Here is a 14,421-nt window from a genome sequence, read left to right as displayed (position 1 = left end):
AACCCGACCCGGAGAGTCGAATCCTACCGTAAGGTTATGAACGCCTTTGTGCCACACTTTGTTTGAGTCATGGGTTCATAGTAATATTAACGATCTTGGCCTCGGCCCTCATGTTGTAATATAAAGCATACAAACAAATCACCCGCTCTGTGCGGCAACAGCTTTTTCTCCCTTACGAGTGCAAATGCTATAGTTGGGGTTGGTTCAGACTGGGGTGGGAACGGACACTGACACAGTTAGGGGTGCAATGAGGGGGTGGGATGGTATACAGTTGGGAGTTTTAAAATTACACTTGGCAAACCTGGCATAAACTGTTTACACGCTTTTGCTCATTGTTGGGACATTTACTTCGGCATCACTGGGCTATGAGCGTGGGATGGCTCAAAAGGTTGTGCTCCTTAGCTGGAATGCCAGGGGGTTGGGCAACCCGATCAGGGCCCGTAAGATCATAGCGTATGCCAATAGGAAAGGTGTCCACATTCTATTCTTGCAGGAGACACATGCCCTACATCGGCAAGCACTCAGCCTTGCACCGAACTGGGGACCCCCTACTACACAACATTCTCTACAGCCATTGGAGGGACACTTATTTTTGTGCACCACACACTAAATTTCACCCATATGGATACAAAGGTGGACCCCGAAGGCAAGTACATTCTAGTGCACGGGATCCTGCACAAGAAAGAAACCCTACTCCTCAATGTGTACTGTCCCAATGTGGATGACCTGAATTTTACAGCAGGGTGTTTGCGCTTTGTGCTTCGTTGCCACTGGCTGAGATTGTGATGGGGTAGACCTGAATATTATACTAAATACAATGTTAGATCGCTCTGGCACCTACCTAGATCCCTGACCAGAGCCGCTCAAGGAATACTATGTGATAGGCAAACTATTGGCCTGGTGGATAGATGGTGGACGCTGAACGGTGTGAAAATGGAGTACTCATTTTACTCTTCTGCTCATGATATGCACTTGCGCATTGGTATGTGGCTGATTGCTGCCTCATTCATTTATATGGTTGAGCAGTGTGAGATATTGCCTCATAACCTCTCAGACCACTCCCCGGTACTCCTAACGCTGACTTTCTCAGTGGAGGGACTACCTCACCCGGCCTGGCGCTTCAAGCCAGTGGCACTTTTGGATACCATGTTTGCGATAAATTTGTGAAAGCACGTGACCTCCTATTTTGACAACAACGTAGGGTCAGTCTCGTCTGTGGCATCCCTGTGGCAGGCGTTTAAGGTGTATGTGCGGGGGAGTCGCAATGTCGGCTGAGTTTGGGGTCCTTAAATGCATACGTAGAGATTTGGCTGTGAAAGAAGCCGAATTGGGAGCTCTGCAACAGAAGCGTGGGATGTCACCAACTCCAAGCTTACAAATCGAGAGATTAGGCATTAGAGGAACATAGAGATTTAGCTCAGAGGGAACTGAAATTTCTGGATAGGCCATTGATGGCCAGGAAGTATGGGGAATCTGATAGACTGGGACGGTCGGTAGCCCGTCCGGGCAAATTGGCCTCGGGGAATACACATATTCCCTACACCAAGAAGACTCCTGACGGCACCATAGCCCATACCGACACATACATCACCAAGGTTTTTTATGACTTTTACTCCACCCTGTAGCAACCCAAGGGGAAGGCCACTGCAGGTGAAACTGAGCAGTATCTGGACAAGATACCCACCACCCTGCTCTCCCGGGACACATGTGAAACACTTGAGACGCCTCTAACACTGGAAGAAATTCCGACTGCCATACTGAACTTGCCGCAAAGTAAAGCACCTGGTTCAGATGGGCTGGGGGCCGAACTTTATAAAGAATACACTTATGTGCTTTCTCCATATTTACTGCAACTGTAGGAGGAAGCACTGGTCAGGGGGGTGCTACCTGATGCGATACATGAAGCCATTATAATATTATTACTTAAACCTGAGAAGGCAGCTGAGAATTGCTGGTCTTACAGACCGCTATCTCTTATAAATAAAGACACGAAAATCTTTGCAAAAGTACTAGCGACGAGGCTTGCCCCCTTCATGCCCCACATGGTTCATCCTGATCAGGCGGGATTTATCCCTGGCCAGCCGACAGCGTTGAATCTTCGGCAGCCCTATAACATCATGGCCCAAACGTCACCTGACATGCAGGCGGTGGCAGTCTCCCTAGATATGCAAAACGCATTTGACACTGTGTTGTGACCGTTCTTATTTAAAGTATTGTCTAACTATGGGTTCGGACCCAGATTTATATCCTGGGTAAGCCTGCTATATGCATCTCCTTATGCGGGTGCAGGATAACGGGCGCAATTCACCTATTCTGCACCTAGGTGGGGGAACCAGACAGGGGTGCCCACTGTCTCCTTTATTATTCGCGTTAGTTATCGAACATCTAGCAGATCAAATTCTGCCAGAACACAGTAGGGCGGGAATAAGGATACAGGGGAACGGGGGGTGGAAATCATATCACTATATGCAGATGTTATCCTACTTTATATTAGAGACACTGACCGGAACCTATCTAGGATACTCAGTACAGTAGCAGAGTTTAGTACACATTTGGGGTTATAATTGAATAACAACAAATCCGAAATATTCCCTCTGAATGCAGGCACTTTAGAACCCACATGCACTATGGGATTAAAATGGGTGCCACAATCCATGCAATACTTGGGCATAGTGGTAGAGCAGACAGCTAGACTCACTAGAGAATTAAACTATGGAATGTACATGGCGGGCATGAGAGCTAGATTACAGAAGTGGAAACAAATACTGATGTCGTTGGCAGGGAGATTGTCTTTAATTAAAATGATATTGGTCCCCAAATTATTATATATGTTCCATAAAATCCTGCTCTGGCCGTGCGCTCTTTCTTGATATCGTTGCTGAGTGCACCTCTTTTATCTGGGCTGGGGGCATGGCCTGCATGAAGTGGCTGCGCCTGACCACACCCTATGAAGAAGGGGACTTTAACGCACTGGAGTTCGAATTACATTACCTAGCAGCCCAGGCACACTATCCCACTTATTGGTCATTGACAGCTATTGCCCAAGCACATGTTCGCTTGGAGAGGGCACGAGTTAGCCATTCCACATTGTACGTCCCTGCTGGTGGGAACTCCCGATCATGCCTATGATTATCCTAACAACTTGACTGACGGTTCAGATATCAAAATCATTTTACTTAATACTAGGTCCCTTAGTAAACACGTTTTGGACATTCATGACATTCTCATTCATCATGATCTAGATATTCAGTGCCTAACTGAAACATGGCTGACAGAGGCAAGTGCTCCCGTGATTTATATGGAAATGACTGATGGATATTTTATCATCTGTAAAAACCATGCCCAGGGTCACGCGGACAGAGTATCGCCACTGTCAAAAAACGATTTCAGTTCTTTGAAAATCCTAGTGAATGTGAGAATTGTGAGATCCTTCACCTGAAAATTACTCCCACTCCATGTAGCTGTCTCAACCTCATCATATTCTACCGACCTACTGGTGAGATGGCTAACTTTAATGAGGATCTAATTCAGGTGTTAAAAACAACTATTGGCCCTAATTGTTCTATCCTATTTGTGGGGGTTGTGAATGGATGGCTTAATAAGCCCAGGTACAAAGAAACAACCGCTTTGGAAGAAGCGCTCAATGAGATTAATTTCAAGGTTGAGAACAACAAACCCGCTGCCAACTCCAGTAACACCATGGATTGGGTGATTTTGATAAATTTGAACGTGGAAATAAAAAACACTGCCCCATGCATGTGGTCTGCCCACTGCATAATCAATTTCACGATCCAATTAGGGGATATCCCCCAAAAAAACACCCATTCCGGTTAAAATGGTGTATAGCCGTACTTTTAAAAAGATCAAAATTCCTCACCTCCAAGGCTGCCTTCAAGAAATTATTTTTACCACATGTAATTCCGACTCCCCAGTATTCCTAGTGGAGACTTATAATAATGTTCTGAAATGGATGCTGGATAAAATAGCCCCGCTTGAATGGAAACTGGTGAGAGAAAACACTAACCATAAAAAATTGTATACTTCTGATCTCGCTAAATTTAAGAAACGGAAAAGGCCAGCTGAACACCTCTGTCTGAAATATCCAACTGCCCCTAACAAGGCTGACTGGAAGTCACTAGAGTGAGCCTATAAACATAATATCATCACAGCCAAAAATAACTTCTTCAATGAAGAAATATCCAGGGCCAAAAATAATTCAAAGAAACTCTTCAAGATTCTAAAACTTGTAGGGAAACCTAGAGCCCTGGTACATTCTATCCATCCGACAAACCAGAACTGTGATAAGGTCCAGCAGGCTTTCGCTCATAAACTTAAGATGGCCCATGGCAAAATCAAACAAGACCTGGAAAATGGTTCTGATGTCCAGACACTGGCTTCCAAGCCATTAACACACCAGGAGGAACAACCTAAATGTATCCTTAAACATATAACAAACCGAGAAATGGACATGATTTTTGCTTCAATGCACTCTCCGTCCTGTCGAGAAAACATCATCCCTGCCAAATTAGTGCTGGACAACAAAAACATCTTCAGTCCGTTCCTCACAAGACTGGTTAACTCCTCTTTTGACCATAATTCTGTTCCAGAATTAATCAAAGTCATTTCTATCACTACTTTGGTGAAAAATTGGGCCTGGTTCCTAAAGACGCAAACAATTTAAGACCTATGACAAATTCAAACTTTGTACTGAAAGTCCTGGATAAAGTGGCAACCGCCAATTGCAGGCCTTCCTAGTAGTTTCGTCTATACTCCACACCAAACAATCAGGGCTCAGAACCGACCATAGTACAGAGACAGCTCTATTAGATCTGCAGACTAATATGCTCGAGTTCCTGAACAAGGGGAAAATTGGGCTTCTGGTCCTTCTCGATCTGTCTGTGGCTTTTGACCGGCTCAACCATGATTGTTTGCTGTACTCTCTGAAAGATCTGGGGAATTGTGCCTCCCAAGCCACCAGTTAGATTCAATCTTCCTTATTACATTGAAAATCCTCTGTGTGCTGGGAGAGTGCTTCTTCTAAACCAGCCCAAATTCTCTCTGACATCCCACAAGGGGCTTGTGTTTTACCAACTCTTTTTAACCTGTATATTAGACCACTCTGTAGTCTCTTGGAAACTCGGGGGGTATTTCTTTTACAAATTACGCAAATGACACCCAGCTGATCTTGGAAATCAGCGGGAATTATGATGTAGACATGATGAACCTAACATCCATCTGTGGGATCATTGAACGTTTGATGATGGAACACTGTCTCTCTTTAAATGGAGCCAAAGCTGAACTATTGTTGTTTGGAAACCCACAGGTCAGAGCCAAACTAGGGAAGGAGTACTCCTCTTTTAGTATTCAAGACTGTACTATTCCAGTAGCCGGGAAAGTCAGAGCTCTTGGCATATTTCTCGATTTGTCACTCATTGCCGAGACCCAGTCTAGTTACATCTCCAGAAACTCTCATCACCTGAGACTCCTAAAGAACATTAAACCTTTCATTTCTGAGGCAAATTGTTCGTCTATTGCACGGGCAATTATTCTCTCTTGCCTCGACTATTGTAATGCCTTGTTCATCGGGGCAAGCAAAAAATGTCTGCAACAACTCCAGATCCTTCAGAATTATGCTGTCTGCATTGTCAAAGGAATTCCACGACAAGATCATATCTCAGGAGACAGGCGATCACTACACTAGCTCCCTCTCCGTGCTCGGATCCATTTTTAGACAGCTATGCTCGTGCATAAATGCCTCTATGTTAAGGCTTGCATTACCCTACATGAGCCTAAACGTACCCTACGTTCCACAAATACTGGACTATTAAGCACCCACAAGGTTAGAAGGGCCACGGGATTGGGGGGAGCTTTTCCCATTCCGGCAGCACAGTTTTGGAACTCCCTGCCAAATACTTTACGCACCGACAAAAACATGAAAACCTTTTGCTCATCCTTGAAAACTCTTCTCTTCCGGGAGTATCAACATCTCGTGTATCATGGTGATCATTCCCCCTCTAATAGGGGGTACTCTTTCTGAGTCCTATATATACACGTTTGTCCGTTTGTGTTTTTGTGTACCCTGATGCCCCGGGTCCCTGGCGCGTAATAAACAAATAAATAAATGACATACATTCGCTGGGCCTTGTGGGAGCAACCGGGAGGGCATGGAGGAAGCGGACTGCTAAAGGTGCGCAGCCGCCTATATACGAAAAGTGAATCCCTCTTTAGGGGCTCCCGACACTGCCCCCCACCATGGATAGGGGTATAGTGAGAGACTAGGGGGTGGCGGGTGTCCGCACAGCAGGCGATTTATATGTGGAGGGGCAGTTTTGTGGGATGGGAATTATTGAAGACAGCCATGGGAGATGGCCAGGCGCAAGTGCTATAGTATATGCGCATGCGAGCAGCTGCTAAGGCATGATGGCCTCGTTCCCGAATGAGCCCTCAATACATACTTGTCTGTCATATGTTTTGCAGAGTTCAGCCTCTAAGAAAAACATTTCTGCAATGTACAAATGAACACAATCCAAATATGCACTAGCTACCGGAACTGCACGCTCTAAATGGAGCAATGACTTTCAGACTGAATTCTCAGGTTTACAGTGGAGGGCGATTTGCTCCTTATCTGAAGGGGTGTCGCTGAATTCCCAAAATAGGCTCATTCATTTCAAAACTGTGAATAGATTCTACTTCCCCCCCATCGTGATTGAACTTGTTCTGATCCAACAGGCTAAGTGTGTGCCTCAGATGTACAGACGAAAATGCAACCTTACTCCATATGCTGTGGTCTTGCCCTAAACTAACTGGCTACTGGGAGGATGTTAAAACTACATTAACAGACATATTGGGAGATCTGCCAGTTCTCTCAGCCAGTGCCTGGATACGAGGCTACACAGCGAGTTTGGCGGTAACTAAACGCAGATTTTTAAACTTGGGTTTACTGCTGTCCAAGAGAGCTATTCTTCTGCGATGGACACATAAACAACCTCCCACGAAAGAGATATGGATGAGGGATATTGTTTGGGCTAACGAGATGGAGGAACTGTATATTACTTTGATACCTGTCGTTAGTGGCCCGAGGGACATATGGTCTGACTTTCGTCTGTACTTGGCCGAAGGCACGGCCCGCCATGAACTGATTGTCGGTTATATACCATCGTTAGGATGCAACGAAGTATGCTAGATACTGTATGATTGTATTGTGCGTTCATCATGCTCTACTTGTATGTAATGCTTGTTCTACGCCGAGTATTAATAAACAAACAGTTTAATATACGAATACTAGATCCTTATCTCTCTTCTGGTTTCTTTGGAGTGCTCTCTCACCCAGTATGTTTCGTTTCTCTGCTTGGTCCCACTGGGACAAGAAAGATGGTTCTGCATTTCCTTCTGCCCATTGTCTCTAGGGTTTCCCTGTGCCCTCCTGGGCCCCCTCTGCGTACCTTCTACCTCGCTCCGTGTGGGTTCCGGTCCTCAGCAACACCGAAAAGCTTCTTTGGCTTCGCCTGGGCTCTTGTGGTCTGCTCTCAGCTTTCGGCAGCTCTGCCACGCTGGTTTCTCCCTGCACCTCGAGTCTCGCCTAGACCACATGGATGGCTTCCTTCCTGCAACTGGATGTTGGGTTTCCCAGGCTTCAGGTGAGCCTTGGCTGTGCTTGACCTTCTCGGATTCTGACTTTCTTCTCCGGGCGTCCGGATCTGCAGCGCATCCTCTTTGCCCGGCTTCACTCACCAGCTCAATGCTCCTCTGGGGCAGGACTAGCAGTGAGGAGATCCTTCATCGGTTTTTATGCTAATTAGTCTTTCGAAATCTCAGATAGCTAGTATGTTTGTCCTGGTTCCGCAAAGGGCTCTTCATTGTCCTGTTCTTCTTTGTGTCAGTACTTCTGGAGCCAACTACTCCAATCTTTCATCACTATTCCTCGTCGCAGTATTGTCTATCTGACAGTAAGGGCTACTATGCATGCCGTAACTAACAGAAGGAAGAGGAGACCTAGAGCATGGGGGTACTTGGCACCTATCAGTGTTGTGGGGTGAATCATGTAGAGCAGCATGGTGGTTCGCATACCACATTCTCCCTGGATAGTCTCCCCTTCTCCCATAGAGGGGGTCCCCTCCGATGGGATCCTCCCACTGAGTACCACCCCTACAGGGACTTTCGGGTAGCAGCCCCAGCCCCCTTGCCCCATGGGAAGGGTCCCCCTCTGGGGGAGAAGTGATGACATCAAGGGATTCGTCACACTAATTAGATTAACCGTTTGTGTTGTGGGATTCGGAGGATTGACCACACCATTAAAAGGCTGACCTGACATTTTGGATTTAACCACTTTGCTTTGGACAGTCTCGAGCTCCTTATTGCATCCCCGTAGTGTTCCAAATGAAGGCAGGGAGAGGAAAAACATTCTTAACCTTGGTGCAGTTTCTCAGGTCGCTCTTTCTGGCTTTGTACCACTGAGAAACCACTGTGGTGTTGAGCAGTAAAATGGTCTTTTTTAAGAAAGTCTGTTGTGCCTCAGGCTCAGCGAGTGAGTGCTGCAGAACAGTCAGCTGTACCTCTGATGTCAGTGTAGGCTTGCAGTGCAAGCTCTGTAACAATATCTGCTGTGTCTCTGATGCCTGAATGAACTTGCAGCATGAGTGCCATTAGAACATCTGGTGGCCTCTGATGTCCAGGCGGGCTTGCTGAGTGAGCATCAGAGAAAAGCGTAATGTCTCTGATATCTGAGCGCGTGTCTACTATCTGAGAGATTTATTTTCTTCGCTACATAGTTTCCCTTGCCCACAGTGTTCATTTCTCTTAAAGGGACAGTGTTTACAGAATCCTATGTCCCAGAAACACACACCCTTGAGATTGCGAAGAACTTGATAACATTGATTCCCTGTGTATCTCGCTTCCCATTTAAGAGGCCAAATGTGGCTTTCCCCTGCCATGTGGCAGGGACTAAGTAGAGATGACCAGGGACTCCTTCCTACACTACCCCAGGACCATCTTCAGCTAGCGCAGGGATGTAACCCGGTCCCTAGTACACACCACTAGATGTCTTCAGAGCTAGGCAGCTAGCAGGTCCAGCTATGGGTACTGGGAGGAGGGTTTGATCCATCCATATGAGGCCTGTGGTGAGAATGTTCATGAATGAGCAACTGGAGAGGAAGCCTTCTCTTCATATTACCACACATGTGTGTAGGGACAGCACATGCCAAGGGCCATCTGTTGTGGGAGTACAAAGAAAGTGTTCCAAAGTAAAATACAGACAGGAAAAGGGGTGATGGCCTTGGTGGAGGGGGTCCTTTCTGCATAACAATTAAAGATTACTACATGGCATGAAAAATATAAAAGGACCACATCCCATTAAAAGAGCTGTGTTATTTTGGACCCCATCCACTACAGGGCCTTGTAGAAAGCACTTAATGCCATCTCCCCTCCACATGCACGAATCTGGCTCTGAAAGTTGGTCCAATGTGTAGTGTCGAAAAAAGCATCTGATAAGGATGATAGAAATGCAGGACAGTCCAAAGAGGAAACATGCGACTTTTGATTATAAACAGGGTTTTTAAAGTGATGCAAAAAAAGAGGATCCATCAGCTTCTCTAAACGAGTCCCACTTTAGCGATAATGGTGTGTGTCTGGGACACATCATGATGCACTTTCTAAAGGGGGTTTATGCCCTCTGCATGTCATTGTGATGCACTTCATTGAAAATGGGCACGCAGCCTAGCTCTCATACTGCTTTTAGTTATGCTGAAATGTTTGTCGAACTTTAGCTAAACTAATGTTGGCTATTTCAAATGTAAAGCCCACTTCCTGCTCCACAGACCCTTGTTATGCCTGCCTTCCCACTCCCCAGTCAGTCCACTAGACCACACGCCAGTTAGGTGGTCTCAAGAGTGGTGGCACTGTGGGAACTACTAAAAGTGAGTGGTGCTGGCAATGTATGGACAGCACTTCTAGTGGCCTCATAACAAAATGTGTGCTACATATGTCATCCCCCTCCACCCACTAAGTTAAGCACTGTGTCAATAGCTCACTATAGGGTACTGCACTAGCACCTCCATCTCATTACGCGCAAACAACCAGTGGCATAGACAGGCGGTACCAGGGGGAGGGTGCTCCTCCTCCTCTGTTTCCTGGGTAGCACAGGACTGTCTCATGAAAATGCTTTAGTGAGAATGCTGACAGTTAAGATGGATTTCTAAACTCTGACCTGGTGGGCAGAAGTTTAGGAGGCCACCCTAGTTAAGTGGAACAGGGGAACTGTTTTGGATGGTCCAACCACCCCACCGTCAGCCCTTGACCTTTCTTGGGATCAGGAAGAAACACTTGAGCAAGCAAGACACGCAGACTGGTTTCAAGAAGTCATCAGGTTTTTATTTCTTCCAACAGGCACATCATACAGCAAGGGCATCTCTGGAACTCTGCTACGATTACTAGGCTCACCCATCCTTATGTACACATCCAGGGAGGTGAGGTAATGGTCTGGTCACAGGTGCAACCCCTTTCTAGTCTGTGATTCGCTGATTTATATGGCATGATATGGCATGATCAATGTGGTGTTCCTCTTCCTACTTGTGATTCGCCAGCCTATCTGCCACTCAGAGGTAATCTAAACCGGTTCTAACTACTCATTCCCCCCACCTTTTGTCCCCTACATGAACTCTTTATAACAAAAGATCTCCACTGGTGTCACCATGACTCACAGCAATCCACCATTTTAGGAATCGCCTGACCATGCCTTACTTATCACAAAATGGTGGATCACCCTATTTCTGGTCATATTTTGATACCTGGTCCGATTCAAGTCTAGTTTTTTAGTAAAGTATACTTAGCATGTACCACTTAACAAACTTTCTATCATTCAAGACATTTTAACCTCATAAACATGCATGGTTCTTTAAAGCGCTTCTCTGTAATGCACTACAATTCTGATTTCTATAACATTTAAAGTCATTGATTACCCCACCAAGTTATCTATGTTCGGTTTGAGGGGGAGTGGGTCTATCTCAACTACATTCTGTTTTAGGCGGAGGGGATAGTCATCTACTCAATACTTACAACTACACCCATGTCCTCCCTCCTTAATGTTTAATGTACCTACACTTTTCTGACCTAATCACCCTTTTCTATAGACAATTTACTTTAATCTAGGAGGTATCCTAACACATTTCTACAACGTCAGTACTAACACATTATACTCTCCTAGTCTAAACATGTATGTTTCCCTAAAACTAATTGTATTTTATTTTTTATTTAAGCCCTACCTCCATTCCCTAGTTTACTTTAAAAGAACTATATGCCTCAGATAATTTTACAGGCACTAAAACTCAAGAGTTTGGTCAGTCTTTGAGGTAACCCATTAGCCCATTTGTCATCATTCATTTTGGCCATATCGTGGCTCATTGTCCACACCCTTTCTGCTACTCCCAACCCCACGACATCTTTTCCTTGCTCCAATTGTCTTGCCCATGCCTATTTTCAGAGTTCAACGTATATTTTTCTTCTCATCAATACATCTTCAACTCTCACATTTTTCCACCCGACTCATCTCGGTTTGGCATGCGCGGACCGTCTGGACCGTCTGTCCTTTTGAATTTGTCCTCTTTTTTTAGCTGTTTTGCAGCAAGTTCTTGGGCCTTCAATTCAACGCCAGTCCTTTCAATTTTTAGGCCCTCTTTTTTCCACAAAGCATTAGTTGTATTTCCATTAAATGTCAACAAGAGGGGGCATTTTAGCAGGGCAACACAAGGATGGGGGAGTCTTTTGCAGGAACATTTAGCCAAAATGGTTATTCGAACAGGGCCTTTCATTGGGTTCTTCTGTGACTTCTCTCTCCTCTTGTGGTTCGATTTCAATCCTCTGAGGAATACAGGTCCCTCATTGTCCATCTGTAATATAAAACTGAATGAGTTTCCTTTGTAAAATAAGTATGTCTCTATTATCAGTACATTTCCTGTCAACCCATCCCCTTAAAAACCTTGTTTGCGTATTCTGACAAAATTCTCCTTCCTTCTAAACAAACCTCATTTATCTTATTTTTAGAACATCCCTGCCTCCTAGAAAAACGACATTTATACATTTTCTGAACATTCCTGCCTCCTAGAGTCAAGGCTAAGTCTCAGGAGGGGTGAGAGTGACCGAAAGCCCACAATGAGCACACACAGTAAAACGCTACAGATTACTCTTAGACAGGTGTATATCAAAAATACATATATTATAGGCCTTATAACTAAACACAAATAAACCACAGTAATAATAAAACAGTTACCACACACATTTTTCACTAGGTAACATATGTACAAAAATGCGTTTAGCCTAATCCTGATGGAAGGGGAGAAAATAACCACAACCTACAACAGAAGAGGTACATGTAACACAAGATATCCCATTTAGGCAGTTCTTCGAAGTCATACCCTATCTTATGCAGTCCAGCCCTAAGAAGTGAGGAGCTTTATGCTCAAAGTACAGCAGTGCGTTAACAACGCAGTCATGCATAAAGCGAAAAGCGAGTTCTCTTCAGAGAACTGTAGCTGTTCAGGAAGGGGGTTGAGGGGATGAAAAATAAAGCCATACTTCTTGAGAAGAGTCTACCCTTGCAGATAAAGCAACTTTCGGAGTTCGGGAACAGCTGGGGAGTGCAGGCTAGCCCAGCTAAGGCGAGTATCTTTTGAGCTATTTTCGTGCATAAAAACAGATGGATGTGCCAGGGGGCCACCGGTAACTGACGCAAGTACTCACCGACCGTCACACAGTCCGGACCAAACTTTGCTACCTAGTCCACTTCGCTAATAGGTTAGACCCCTGCAGTTACATGACGCTCCGGCTCACAGCGGCTGTGGGACGGTAAAAGCGTCTGTGGCAGGACTGTAGCCTTTACTCAGCTCTCGAAGAAAGGAGAAGGATAGTTCCGGTGCAACACATCTCAGGACATGGTGGACAGGTCTGCAGGCACTTACAGTGACAGTCACGACAGAGGGGTGACACAGGGACCGCAAATGCTTTCATGGTAGTTGTAGTAGGGCTGAAGATGTTGGGATTCTTTAGTGGTTAGGTTAGATAAAGTGTCAAAGTCAGTGACTGGGTAGGGATTGTAAATCACCACCCAGAGGAGCTAGGATCACCAGTGTTGGCAGGAGAGGGCCCAGGACCACAAGTAATCAATGCCCAAAGTTTCGAGTCTCAACTCAGGATGGCAGTGCTCCTATACAATAATCCAGGTTTGAGCTGCTCAGTTTGTTGCATGGCCCAGGAACACTTTTGAAGATGTTCTTTGAAAGGGTAAACAGGAGATGCCAAGAGTAGTTGGCCCACTACTCCAAAGAGTCAAAGTGCCCTTGCAGGCCTTCTTGGTATGATATAAAAGCAGGGGTCAGTTGGACCATCAGCGGGATCAGGGTGCCAAACCTTGCATCACGTCTCCGGCAGCTCCAAGAGTCTGCTCTTTCATTCAGGATACTTGGCTCATTCTGTAGTTTGGTGTGAACTTTAGGTGATCGACCTGGAATGGATGCAGAGCCCCTTCTCTTATCCAAGATTCATCTCGTGCCCAAATCTAGGATAACCAATGGAAGATCTGCTCTCTTGCATGCACACCAGGCGTGGGTCAATCGTGGCCCATGGTGGATCCAATCGTGGCCCATGGTGGATCGAGTCATTCAGTCCTACTAGGCATGCTGGCACCTGTAGTGTGGATTGGGACCAGGCAGACCCAACCTTCTTCCTGGGCACTAGCACACGTGACACGCCGGAGCCTGCAAAAGATGAGGTTTTCGCTGGAGGCTGCATGCCCAAATAAGGAATACCAAGGTCTCTCAACCGGCCGAAGGCAAAGGGACAAAATGGCCAAAGGACAGAACAAAAGACTTTGTGGCACAGCCATTTTCGGCACTGGCCACAGTCTTCGGTCAAACGCGGTAAATGCGGTATGGTCCATAGAAATGAAGTAAAAATACTTTAAAAGCAAACTGCTGCCACCAGTTCATCCTAGTCACACTTGTACAAACACCAGCAAATCCTTAGAGCGTGGCTAGGGCCATAAAACAAAAGGGCCCCTATGGTGTTACTGCAAGGTACTTGGTACATAGATAAAAAGTTACCAAGAAATTGCAACATAGTCAAAGACTAAGGGAAACATAGTGTCCCAGTACTGACAGCCTGAAGGATGTGTCCGTTTCCCCATAACAAATGAGTGAAAGCCCAGATGAGTGCAGCTGAATGCTGTGCTCCACTGGAAAAAGTCAGTTAAGTAAGCCAAACACAAGCAAAAGGTTTAGGGGGTTCACAAATGGAAGGTAAATTGCACCTAAGGGACATTTTTTCTAACACTTGCAAACATTTTGAGTGCAGCATCTTGTGTTTTACTGTGGCAATACTGGCTTGTATATTATTGCAGCAGCATCATGAAAGCATTTTACATAGCAATGCTGACAT

The 14,421-nt window shown here is 45.6% G+C and overlaps 1 long non-coding RNA gene across 1 annotated transcript in view; it reads right to left on the bottom strand.

Annotated features, from left to right (window-relative positions):
- Window positions 1-10,343: 10,343 nt before the first annotated feature.
- LOC138582582 (uncharacterized) overlaps window positions 10,344-14,421 on the bottom strand; it is a 152,818-nt gene continuing 148,740 nt past the window's right edge. The window contains exon 2 of the long non-coding RNA XR_011305046.1: window positions 10,344-11,879. This is a non-coding gene — a long non-coding RNA (uncharacterized lncRNA). The remainder of the gene's footprint in view (window positions 11,880-14,421) is intronic.

The sequence above is a fragment of the Ambystoma mexicanum genome, chromosome 3q (assembly GCF_040938575.1).
Source record: "Ambystoma mexicanum isolate Mex_15411 chromosome 3q, UKY_AmexF1_1, whole genome shotgun sequence".
Lineage (NCBI taxonomy): Eukaryota > Metazoa > Chordata > Amphibia > Caudata > Ambystomatidae > Ambystoma > Ambystoma mexicanum.
The sequence above is the reverse complement of the archived record's forward strand: the minus strand, read 5'-3'. Positions and strand labels throughout refer to the sequence as shown.